The 13,165-nt window shown below is 35.7% G+C and overlaps 1 pseudogene across 1 annotated transcript; it reads left to right on the top strand.

The window, feature by feature from the left end:
- The first annotated feature begins 44 nt into the window (after positions 1 to 44).
- Positions 45 to 13,138, top strand: LOC111336459 (uncharacterized; annotated as a pseudogene). Its single transcript, XR_015989618.1, has 6 exons — positions 45 to 256; positions 9,172 to 9,260; positions 9,502 to 9,622; positions 11,507 to 11,669; positions 11,903 to 12,009; positions 12,421 to 13,138. The product of XR_015989618.1 is annotated as an uncharacterized LOC111336459 (transcript).
- The last annotated feature ends 27 nt before the right edge of the window (positions 13,139 to 13,165 follow it).

Here is a 13,165-nt window from a genome sequence, read left to right as displayed (position 1 = left end):
GTCCAGTCTATTTTCGGCTTGGGTGACGCGCTGTCTCTAATGGCATGTCCCGTAGGTTTTTGACTGGACGATTGACGCCTTTTGGTGAAGAATGACAACTTTACCAACATTTCTAACTGTGGATACTCATGGTGTTTGCCGGCGGAGGAAGATATTTTCACGATCAAAGGGCGAACAAAATGTGAAAAGAACCTTGGAGTTTGAGATTTGATTTGCTGAAGATCAAAATGTACACATGAGACAAGAAACTTTAAAGGTTAGTCTTAAGATGTCGATGTTTTATTTCTATGAATCACGAAGTTGTTTGTGGAAACGATCGAGAGATATTTGGTCCGATGAAAGAAGGTAATTAATAATTTGATCTTATTTTACTTCAACTTCGCTGTAAAATTGCGTTAAGTCTGAGGTGACCCAAGCTTCAAATCATTTCAAACTAGACGCATTATAAGCTGCATGGACTCAGACTTTCACTATCGCACTTCTGAAGTTATCTTTGTGGGACTGCCATGTTGCCATTGTTACTGTCGTCACGCAATTTCGTCATTGCCGGTTATGAATAAGTCTACTTGTGTTTATTTTTGTCTGCTGAAGTGTAAATTATGAAAGTTGTTATGGTACTAAACAACAATCAAAGTAATAAATTACCAGCTACAGTAGGAGTAGGTTCCTACAGATGCCAAAGGTTGAAATTCAAGGACTTCTCAATGACTTTGAAGGCCAAGTTTTAAAAAAGTTAAAGGACCACTTTTGGAAAGGTTTGCATAAACAATTTAAAATTACCTAATATTGTTTCTCTGCATTTCCATGAAAGTACAGTAACTGTAATTTTCAACTTAAAAATTGCTAATGAAAAAGCATATTGCAAGAATCAAGCCCTAGTCCTCAAATTCAAGTAAGTTCAAGGCCTTGAATTTTTTTATTTTTAAATTCAAGCATCTTCAAGGACTTTCAAGGCTTTTACAAACCCTGAGTAGGTAATGTATTTGCCTTTAACTGAAAGCAGAAGGGAATTTTTTATTTATTAACCGAGTCATAGTTTTTTGCCAAATGTTCACCCAAGGGGAGTTGTCAGAAATCAGGAGATTAAAGCAATATTACTGTTCAATTGTTCATATTGTTTTTAATAGAAAAATCTCCAAGTATTGAATATTGCTAATGGCCACAACAAGAGAAGCAGTGCTATTGACAGTTTTAGTATATTCAATAAAAGACATTTGACTTTCATTAAATACCAAGAGGGAATACACATGTTTCAAATGACCTTTTTGTGGGTTTAAAAATGTCATGCAAAAAACTGAAAACCACACAAAAACCCTACGCATTATTTCTTAAAAGATTTTCGAGAATTTATTTGCTGTCAACTGAATCAGACAACAAAAAAATAATTATTCCTTCACTGTAATCGCTTTTAAGATCTAAACTTACTTCAACTCCACAAACATCAACAGTTTTTAAAAATCATCCGATAGTAAAAACTTGATGAATTCTTATATAATCTTTTGCCATAACATTAGATAACTGTGTTTGAATTCCAATAACTACATTATTTCATTACGGAGTAGCAGAGTGAATAGACAGCCACAGCACAACTCACATTGAACTTTCTGGTTTCACAGGCATGACTCTGAAAAAGGGTACTATTTTGAACTTTATTAATTTTTTTAACCCCTTTCAACTTAAATATATCACTGTTGATTGTATACTCTGAAAGTAATGTACTATTAAGCTATTCAGTGATGATACTTCAAGCAGCACAGGTGACTTGTTCCTCGAGGATGGCTTCTACCATAAATATCCCTTGTATGAGAATCATATATTTTCAAGCCCACATTACCTTTACAATAGATAGCAACTGCAGTACACCCTATTGTCAAGACAAAATTCTTGAATTTTTTGGATATAAGTGATTAAAAAGCTCTATCTAAGGAGGCACAGTTTTGATATCCTTCTATTGTAGCTTTTTGATGATCAACAGTACCAGTGTAGCTCTCACTGTATTCAAGTTCATTGAAATTCCTTATGACAAAATTATCTTATTACCAGACTAAATTCAAGGTTTACAGAAATGTATTAAATCATCTCATTAAATTTAGTAAAAGAAGTTATTATAATGATTATTTTTCAATACATTTGAATGATGTAAGAGAATCTGGAAGGGGATAAAGCAAATCATCCAAACAACATCACAGAAAAGACAGGCCATAAACAGAATTGTTTTGAAAGACATAGAAATAACAGATCCCACGTCAATTGCAAATGCTTTTAATAATCATTTTGCCAATATTGGTACTGATTTGGCAAAGTACTATTGCAATATTGTACCAATATTGTACCAATATGTGATATTGTACTATTAGATTTGGCAAAGTACTATTGCAATATTGTACCAATATTGTGCCAATATTGTACTATTAGATTTGGCAAGTACTATTCCTAGGGTCATCAAATTTCTGCCCATGAGTGGATGTCACTTTCACCTCGAGATGGTTTTTTTCTTGTCTCCTATTAGTCCTGATGAAATAGAAAGTGAAATATTAAACCTAAAGATTGGTAAAGCAGTAGGTTCTTCTAGTATACCAGTATCAATTTTTCAAATTCTTAAAAGTGTCTTGTCTGAACCTTTACAAATAATCTTTTATGCCGCGTTCTCAACTGGCATTGTTCCTGCGGGGTTCAAACCAGCCAGAGTTATACCTGTATATTTAAAAGGGATATAAAGTTAGCTTCTAATAAATAACCATCTTCCTAGATCTCTTTTATCTATCTTCAATAAATTGTTAGAGTTGGCATGATGTCCTAAACGATTTTGCCGACATAATGATATTTACATTAGAATTGTTAGAGAAACTTGTATTTAATAGACTTTCCAATTATTTGGAAAAGAGGCAACTCATTTGCAACAAGCAATTTGGCTTTCATTCCCATCACTGGACTGTTCCTGCAGTACTAAGTATTATTGATAAAGTGCAAAAGGCAATTGAAGACCATGAGTATTCCTATGGAATATTCTTGGACTTCAGTAAAACTTTTGTTACTGTAAACCATGAGATACTTCTTACAAAACTTGAGTTCTACGGTACCTGTGGTATTGTTAAAGATTGGTTCACTTCATATTTGAATAATAGGAAACAATATTATTTGTACCTCTTGGTAATACCCAGTGTGATGAGGTAAATATCTCCTGTGGTGTACCTCAGGGGTCGCTACTGGGACCCCTGCTTTTCTTAATTTATATTATTAATGATTTCCAAAACTGTTCTGGGCAACTACACTTTCATCTATTTGCGTATGATGCAAACTTCTTTCTTCCACATGAGAATATTAATTTACTAGAAAGTAATCTTAATATAAATAAACTCAGTAATGTTCATTCCTGGTTATGCGCAAACAAACTTTCGTTGAATATCATTAAGTCAAATTTGTACTGTTTCACCCAGTCCAAAAAAAACTACCCAAGTCAGTTACATTGTTTATCAATAATCAATCACTAACAGAGGTAAACTCCATCAGACACCTAGGAATTTACATTGACTCAAATCTCAACTGGAAAAGTCATATTAATTATTTTATAAAAAAGATTAAACATAGTTTTGGCACTCTATCAAAACTTTGTTATTATCTTAAGAGCAAAACCTTACTGGACCTATACTATGCTCTTGTAAATCCATTTTTGACATATTGTGTAATAGCTGAATTACGGTCAAGTTGCTGACGGTTCAACTTGCCAACGTCTGAACTCGCCGACGTATAAAATGGAGTAGAGACGTCGACGAGTTGGTCCTCGATCCAGTACAACTTATTAGAAGTTGTACATATAGAAATGTAAACGATCTTTAGTAAAGAAAAACATTCTTTTTCTTCCAACAAGGTTTATAAAGATCTCAACGCAAAGAAAGCATGATAAACATTGCCAATTCTGGGGCAGATCCAGGATTTAGTCATGGGGGGTTCGGAGAATTGTTCCCCTTCTGGGGGGTCCAAGATTTTGAAAATTAGGTCTTCGGAAACATGATTTCCAGTGTTCTGAGGGAAAATTTCGGGCGTTCGACCGAACCACCCAAACCACCCCTGGATGCGCCCCAGCAGTTACTGTAGCAGCTTCAGACGCGAACAAGTTATATTAATTTTATTGTGTGACAACAACACCGAAAAGACGCATCATGTCAATCGTGATTGGTCAGATTTTTTCAGAAAACCTGGCTTTCTAGACAAGATCTTTAGTATAAAGCAATTCTTTTTATTTCAAAAAAAAAAATGTAGAAGGATCTCAAGGCGAATAAAGCAAGAGAAACAATATCGGCAAATACTATAAAGATTAAAAAAAGAACGAGTTGTTGTGGACAACGACACTAAAGACTCATCATGTGAATTGGTCAGACTTTTTAACAAAACTTAGCTTTCTAGACAAGATTTTTAGTAGAATGCAATTCTTTTTGTGTCCAATAAAGTTTTTAAGGATCTCATGGCGAACAAAGAAAGATAAACATCACCAATGACTAAGACAGATTCAGACGTGAACGAGTTATAATTATTGTGTGACAACAACACTGCAAAGACTCACTATGTCAATCGGTCAGACTTTTTAAAAAAAACTTAGCTTTCTAGTTAAGATCTTTACTAGAAAACAATCATTTTATTTCCAACGAAGTTTATATGCAACTCAAGGCGTCGATAAAACAAGATAAACATCGGTAACGACTATAAAAGCTTCAGACGCGAACGAGTAAGTGTGACAACAACACCATAAATACTCATCCTGTCAATCAGTCAGATTTTTAAAGAAAAATTGGCTTGCTAGACAAGATATTTAGTGAAAAAAATTTTTTTTCATTTGCTACAGAGTTTAAAACGATCTCGAGGCGAATAAAGCAAAGTGATCATCGCCAATGACCAAAAAAAGCTTTAGACGCGAACAAGCTATTGCGTGACAGTAGCTTGGGGCAAATTATACTTATCAAACCTCTAATAGCAGCCTCTTTTTGTATTGCAAAAGAAAGCCATGAGAATCATAACTTTCTTTGGCTTCTTAGTGCAATGCAAGCCCACTTTTCAAAGATTTAAATGTTATCGAATTATTTGATGAAGTAACTGTTCACACTGCAGTTTTTATGTACACATTTAAAAACCAACTTCCCATTAATTTTAATGTTTTTTCACTTCTGTATCAGTAAAAGAAACCCATTTCCTCTAGAATGACTTATGCTTTGCCAAAGACAAGAACAAACTATGGTATTTTTCATATTACACTGTAGATATCTGAAGACGCTAAAGGTTTGGAATGCAATCAGTGATGACATTAAGCTTCAGTCTATCACTTAAACAATTTAAGAAAAAGCTAAAATCAAGTATTCTTGCAAGTTACTGACTTAATTATACTATACATTTTCTTTCTTCTGTTAGTTAATCTGCCTATACCTACCTTTTTTTCTTGCTTATTTTCGCTACTTTGTATGTTTAGCTTATAACTAGTTTTGTCTGTGCATTTCTGTGTTGTATGTGTTACTTTAAGAAGTCTTAAGTACCCGACACTGTTAGTCATTACAATATTTAAAATCCTAAGAATGGCTGCTCGATTCTATTAGCCTGGTGGTTATTTTGGGCGGCCGTGCACTTTATTTTATTTGTTTTATTACTTTTTTTTAATGTAAATTTAATTTAATTCAGGGTGCAAATAAAGTTGTTGTTGTTGTTCATAAATTCTGTCTGCATTAAAAATTGTCTGGTTCACTGAGACAAAATTGAATTTAACTGATTTCCAATATTCATTATCAACATGAGATCATTAACAGAATTGATTCCTTGTTTTTTATTGTAAATCAATGAGCATAAACTCATTACAACACATTGTTGTCCTGAATTTTGTCCAAATACCAACTCATTAGCTTGGCTATATTGTGCCGTTGTTTTGCAAGGGTCAATGTACATTGGAGTTGGACCAGCTGAGGGTTTTTCTCTAAATCTGAACTCAGTTGAAATTTACAATTATAGTTTGATGGGTGTGTCTGACTAACATAAAAACACATGGGTCTATTACAAGAAAACATTTATAAAATTAATACTGACTTGCTCTATACTTCAATTTAATTATCCTTTGATATAACCTCACAGAACAATATTTAATCTTACCTTCTTTGTTTTAAGCTTATAAACATTCTTTGTAACTCTTCTAACCTTCCCATAGCGACGTAGCCAACAGGACTTCAGTAAGCTTGGACATGCAAATGCACTCATAAACAAATTCCTTCAGTTTTCTGCTCTTTCTTCTGAGACATTTCAGAGTAGCTTCTGGTATTCTACTGGGTTCTCGATCACATCTAAATACACAGTTGTGTCTACATGTAAACATAATATCAGATAGCTTGTTTGACATAGCAGGTTTTGCTTGATATTCCTCAATAGAAGGTTCACTTGTTAAGTATCACTCGTAAATTGGTCTCTCATAAAGTTCACGGACCGACCTGTTCCCAAAATGCTCCACAAGTTTTTTGTGTGGGTCTACCGCAAATGATGTGTGACTTTGTATAATGTATTGAGCATAATAGCCGTCGAATGTCTTTAGCATACATCAAGCAAGGAATTGTCCACCAAGGCAGCCATTGCTTTAAACCATGCACTCTGGGGTTCATCCTACACATGCGTGTATACTTCATGCATGCACTGTAGTGGAACTGGGTTTTGTGACTGAATGCAAAAAATGAAGCCGAATTTATACCTGGGCCATTTCGTTCGGAAAGCCCAAGTAATAACATGGCTTTTTTCTTTTTCTTAACAGTTGCTTAGCTCACAAAGCTTTCAAAAATGTTCCAGCATGAGGATTGAGTGACTATCACTGGAACCTTTGGCGAATTCTCGTTTGAGATGAGGTTTGGAGAATTTTCCTAGTTACAGCTCAGAACCTTCTTTGGCCTTTTTGCTCTCCAAGTTTGTTGTACATGGGAGGTAGGCATGTGTCTTGACAACAGTTACAGCCTTGCTTCAATCAATTCCAGTTTTTTTGCTAATTTTTTTGCTGTGTTTTAGTGGTAATTTTTATTATTGGCTTTTCGATCCTGAAGTGCTAACTAGCTGAAAAACATTGGTACCCAAATCCCTCTCTAATGTCTGTTCATTTTTTTATTTAATCAGCTTTTGGTCAAAATGGCACTGTTTTCTTCATGTTCATGTGTTATTCGAAACAAACAGCATTAGCTTTTTCTATCTGTTTATTTCAGTAGTATACTTCTGCCTTGTTGCAAAATTAGTTTTAAGTAAAAGTTTTAGATGAAACTTGCAGAATAATTTAATCAAACTTGCTCTGATTCGTTAAGCATGATACAAGAGGTGGCGAATGATCCTTTGAAACTCTGGGTCTCGCAAAATTTTAGTCGAATTTCGTAGGTCTCGCAGTCTCGTTTTTTCAGCGGTTGTGTGCGTCTCGCAGTCTCGTCTTTTATCCCTCACTAATGTCTGTTCATTTTTTTATTTAATCAGCTTTTGGTCAAAATGGCACTGTTTTCTTCATGTTCATGTGTTATTCGAAACAAACAGCATTAGCTTTTTCTATCTGTTTATTTCAGTAGTATACTTCTGCCTTGTTGCAAAATTAGTTTTAAGTAAAAGTTTTAGATGAAACTTGCAGTTTTAATCAAACTTGCTCTGATTCGTTAAGCATGATACAAGAGGTGGCGAATGATCCTTTGAAACTCTGGGTCTCGCAAAATTTTAGTCGAATTTCGTAGGTCTCGCAGTCTCGTTTTTTCAGCGGTTGTGTGCGTCTCACAGTCTCGTCTTTTATGCGGTGTCTCAGAGTCTCGATTTTTTGCAAGGCTAAGGATCTCAAAGTCCTGATTCGTTTGTTGGTTTTTTTTAAAATGACGTCTTCTCGTCACTTGATATTGAATTTCATTCTCTTTTTTCTTTGATTTCTTTATCTTCCCTTGGGCTCTAATTTTCCCTCTATCTTCTGATAAAAACATGAAATTAAATTGAAATACATGTAAGCAAACAAATAAGAAAATACAAATGAATAAAGGCTGATAGTTTCAAAAGAAACTGTTTGGGGCTGCGTAAGTGGGAGTAACAAAATCATTTGGATATATCAACAAAGTTGAAATGGTAAATTGGCCACCGTTACGATTACAAAAGCTGACGTTTTGAGGGTTAGCCCATTCGCTCCGACAAAGGGCTAACGCTCAAAATGTCAGCTTTTGTAATCGTTATGGTGGTCAATTTACCATTTCAACTTTGTTGATATATCCAAAATAAGAAAATACTATGCTTAATATAGACACTTAATCAAATACTTAGTTTGAATTAACTTTGTTTTCCAGAAGATCGCTGGAAAGCGATCGAGTGTATGGTAGTTTTAATTTTTTGACCTATTTTGCCAACTTTTCCCATCTTGGGCAAACAATCCCAGGTAAAACCACCATCAGTGCAACTTGCGGCCTAGATCTTTCATAGCTAGCTATTGTAGCCTACAGTAAGAGGACCACTAGACTTGATTGGCCAAGTGTGGTGGGGTTGTTTTTGCGATGCCAGGATTGAAATTTTACCAGTAGACTAAGAGTAAATTGTCGGTACATTTCATAAATACCAACATTTATAGAGTACTCAGACACGTGATTCGTGCTTTCGCTTCCCATGAGAAGAAGAAGACCTTATGCCTGTTTCGGTTTCCTCCATTGTTTTGAACGCTTCCACCTCAACTGAGTTCAAACACGGCCATGCATTCTTTCTTAAGACCTCCAGACAACTTGAGTTGTAAGTGACAGCGCATCAGTCAGAAAACTCAAAGGGAAACGACCAAGCGCAACCTCCTGACCGGAATTTCGGTCATGGCCAGGAAAAAAAATTGAATTTTGTTGACAGATTTTCAGATCAGATGTTTCGTACAAGGGTTTACAACAAAAGGACCTTTGTGAGACTTTTGTACAAGCTCATTCTAGCTCATTCTCATAGCTCTCAACCAAACCTGGGGCTCACAATTTAAGAGTCTGAACGTCTCGCGCTCACACTCAAAACCCTTTGAAGTCTCAGTCTTGCACTCTAAAATTCAAAATGTCTCGGGCTTGCAAAAAAATACGCTAGTCTCAGCATCTCGCAAAGTCATCACTGGCTGTACATATACCATTTTCACAGAAATGACATTTAACCTGTACATTGTTGTGCCTCTTGACTGTCTACAAACAGGATGGTGACCTTATCTACAGTGGGGAGGTGCCTTGTCGGGTGAAGGTGTGGTTTGGCTACAAGTTTGAGTCTGGCTAAGGTTGGAAGAGGTGAGTGGTTGGATTGCTGAATTTTAAGGTTGGAAATCTCACTGTTCAGCTGTCTAATGACCCTATCAAACTCCTCCCTGTCAATTTCTCTTACCCTAGAGATTTTGTCCAAAGAATCTGTTGGCAATGCTGATGTTTCTTTACTGCGATCATGTTGGGATTCAGTTTCATACATGTTAGATGCAGGATGTAGGATGGCTTTTTTCGCTGTCTAACCAAGCTCTCTTACTTTTTTGTGCAGAAACCCCTCACAGAATGGGCGTGAAGTTGATCTATTAACATAAAGGCAAACATCATGGAATGAGTGATGACAACCATGGAAGAGGGTCCAATTCTCATCTGGGCTGGAAATATACTCAGAGGTAAATTGCATTGTTTTGTTTGATCTAGCTGGCTTGACATCACAGTGATACCCAAGAGGTAAAACAGCAGTCATCATAATTTTGTTGGGAGACGTTGTTGGCAGTGTGAAATGAGTTGGAACACTTGTGTTGCAGCTGTAAAAATTTTTTAAACATGGAGGACAGTACTTGAGCACATCTTACTTTTAATAAGTGAAGTTGATTGTGCTTAGGTGTAGTGAAAAAATGACCTTTAGTGGGACTGTTTATCCTTCTACTGGAAAATAGACTTTGCCTTCTTCCAAAGTTCATCTGCAGTACCAGAACCTTTTGCCTGAGAACGAACTATACCATGAGTGTTTTCCACAGGATATTCATCAAAAATAGCAATGCAATTCCTGAGTAGTTGATATAGTTGTGGAGCATGTTTTCCGCAGTGAGAGCACATGTTGATCCAAACAAGTGGTGCTTTGTTATAGTGCCAGCACTGAAGGCAATTAAACATTATCCAAATTCTGATCATTGCTCCTAAGTACTCCGGGAAGTTGTTAAGTTTAGAAGAAATGCTACTTAGTGACAACAATTGAATAATTAAATGAGTAGGGTCCTGTACTCTACATCTTTGAAGCTGCCGAACTTTGCTTTTACAGATTGCCATATTAGTGTCCAACTACCACACACAATCTTGAGAATCAGACTAACTCTCCAGGGTTTGGGATTAGCTGCCAATTTGCTTCTTAGAAAAATTGTGTCATAAATTTTTTTGAAATGGATGATAGGAATTAATTGTATGCATGTTCTCTGCTATTTAAGGACCCTCACCAAACTGAGTGATATGGGACTTTTATGGCCCATATATGGATCTGATATGGGAAAATCTATGGGCCATGGATGGATTTCATAGGGTTTTGATATGGGACACTACACACATAATACTGCCTCTCTATTGTCTTTTCTTAGGAAAGATACATATTTTGTAAAAATCCATACTTTTCCTATATATGGGAATGATAATTATGTCCTACGGGAATTTTCGTGTCGCTGCGAGTTTGGATTTTTTCTTTTTTGTTTTGGCAATTCAAGTGGTTTGGTCTCCATTGGCAGATGTTTTACTAAGTTTGGCTGCTGAATTTTAATTCAATAAATCTTGATTGGAAACCGATCGCTGTTGTGTGACATTTTGTTTTTCTGTTTCAGTAAGTGTTAGTGCGCCCCACTGGGTTTTCTTTGCCGTTCACAATTTTGTATTTCACACGGGTGTATTTTTCGCTTCTCCTGCCTTTAACAGCTTTCAGATATTCTAACCTGAAAGGAACTGGAATGTTTATCGAAGAATTATAGTAAAAATGATTAAATCCGACCGAACTACGCATTCTCAACCTCTTACATGTATCTTTTGACAACATCTCGCTTTCACAATGCGTTAAAAAATCTCATTTTCGAAAATCGTCGCGCGGCGAAGGGATAGTTTGAATTTTTATTTTCTCCATGAATTAAAGGGCACTTTAGTAGCTCTTTTCCCGAATATTTGGTATATTCCTGACATTAAACTATTTCCCTTTTTGTTGGCCACAACTTCGAAATCTGATCTCCCATTGATCTCTACGGGGCATATATGTTTAATTTAGCGCTCTTGTAACGCAATCACAAGTGGGGAAATCCCTGAGGATAATTGGCATTGTCACGCGCAAGGTGTCAAGTGTCAATGGGTTAAAAGTCTATTCATTTTGTGCAATCCCCTCCATTATTACATACTACCTGTTTACTTACTGATTAATTGATTGCACTCTCAACAATTAACTTTCCCCACCTAAAAAGCATAGAGTTAAGTCAAGTGGAGTCTTATACTGATTGAAAACCAGCATAAGACTAACCTTAAAATACAAATTCTGTTCCAACCTATAGGTTCATGGTACATTCTTATGAATCAGCACATGTTGCTGCACTTGAAGGAATCAGTTCTGTCCTTAATTATGGTCCCCTCTGGTCTAGTTCTCTTTTCGTATTTAAAGACTGGAATGGAAACAGCAGCAACTACTTCCATGGGACTCAGAATATAGCTGGCCAGGTTAGTTGACTTTAATGGAAGATGATTTCATGTTGATATAGCAACAAGGTCAAACAGGATAGCCTGTGTGACAGGCATTCAAAAGGGAGGGAGAGAGAAAACAGGAAGCATGAAGCTTAAGAATTTAAAACATAAAATAACATGTTTTGGTCTTTTTGAATTCATCAACTGAAATATTAATAGACAAATGTTGCTAAATGCTTTGTTGTACATAATTTTGAATGTATTGTTAGATTATGACTGCTGTCACAAGTCAACAGCAACTCCCAGAGTTCATCAAGGAGATGCCTCCAGGAAGTGCAAAGGATTTAGTAATGCGCCTTCGAGGACAGCATAATAGGTAGAGTTACCATAGTGACTATGGCTGCATCTGTGCTCATGTGATCCACTTCAAATCTTTTTGCAATGGGTCATCTCATCAACAGCTTTTCAATGATTACCATTATCCAGGGTGAGAGGAAGAAAAAATAATTACTGGTATTCTAAATTTTTTTTTTTTTTTTTTTTTTTGGGGGGGGGGCATACAACTCTTAAAGTGATACTCATTTGACTGATATTCTTATGCTTGAATGTAAGCAACATTTACATTTGTCACCCTCGTCTTACCAGTATAATTATGTAAATCATAATAATTTTTTTATAATTATTTTATTATTTCTATAGCACAAAATTCATTAGATATAATTATGATCTAATGCACTCAGAAAAACTTAGTATCTCAAATTCTTATTGTTATAATGTTCTTTTAAAGGAGCAACAAAGCTCACCTGAAAGGTGATTCCTATGCTGTTGGTGCATTAAAGAGTGGCAGCTGTACAACTGAGCCATTTGAAGATGATCTTCAAGCATCCCTGGGCCTTGACTTATCTTCTGTTAAGTTCTTTCGAAACAGTACAAAAGGGTTTCCAGAAGAAACGCATTCACAGTTGCATACAGATTGGATGAACGTCCCTCTCTTGAATATGGCCAGATAGAGATTTTCTTCAAAGCACCTTTTGGTTCCATGACCTCCTGTGGCACTGTTCTTAAGCCACTGTCGAGAATCAGTCAAGGTATCTGCAAGCAACAAGAAGTGCTCAGGAGACCAGTGAACCAGTCATCATTGTTTTTTGCCATCCACACAGGCATTTGTTCATCATTGTTCCTCTTGAAAACATTATCGATGTCTGTGTTTATATGTGTTTATATGTGTTTATATGTGTTTATATGTGTTGATATGTGTTTATATGTGTTTATATGTGTTTATATGGCATTTTCAGACAGTGAGGTGCATTATGCAGCTCATTTTCCCAATCACTTGGAACAAGATTGACTGATAGTAAATTTAGTAATTACTGTAACTGTGATTTGTCGGCAAGGCAATGGCAATGTTCATGATACATGTATTGAAGGAATTTTACTTTGGGAAACTTGTAAAGGTTTAAAAAGAAAAGAAATATATTAAAACATGTGATATACTTTTAACAGTGTTATTTCTGTGTTGATGTCTTTTTATA

Source organism: Stylophora pistillata, chromosome 7, assembly GCF_964205215.1.
Source record: "Stylophora pistillata chromosome 7, jaStyPist1.2, whole genome shotgun sequence".
In the NCBI taxonomy this organism is placed as follows: Eukaryota; Metazoa; Cnidaria; class Anthozoa; order Scleractinia; family Pocilloporidae; genus Stylophora; species Stylophora pistillata.
The sequence above is the reverse complement of the archived record's forward strand: the minus strand, read 5'-3'. Positions and strand labels throughout refer to the sequence as shown.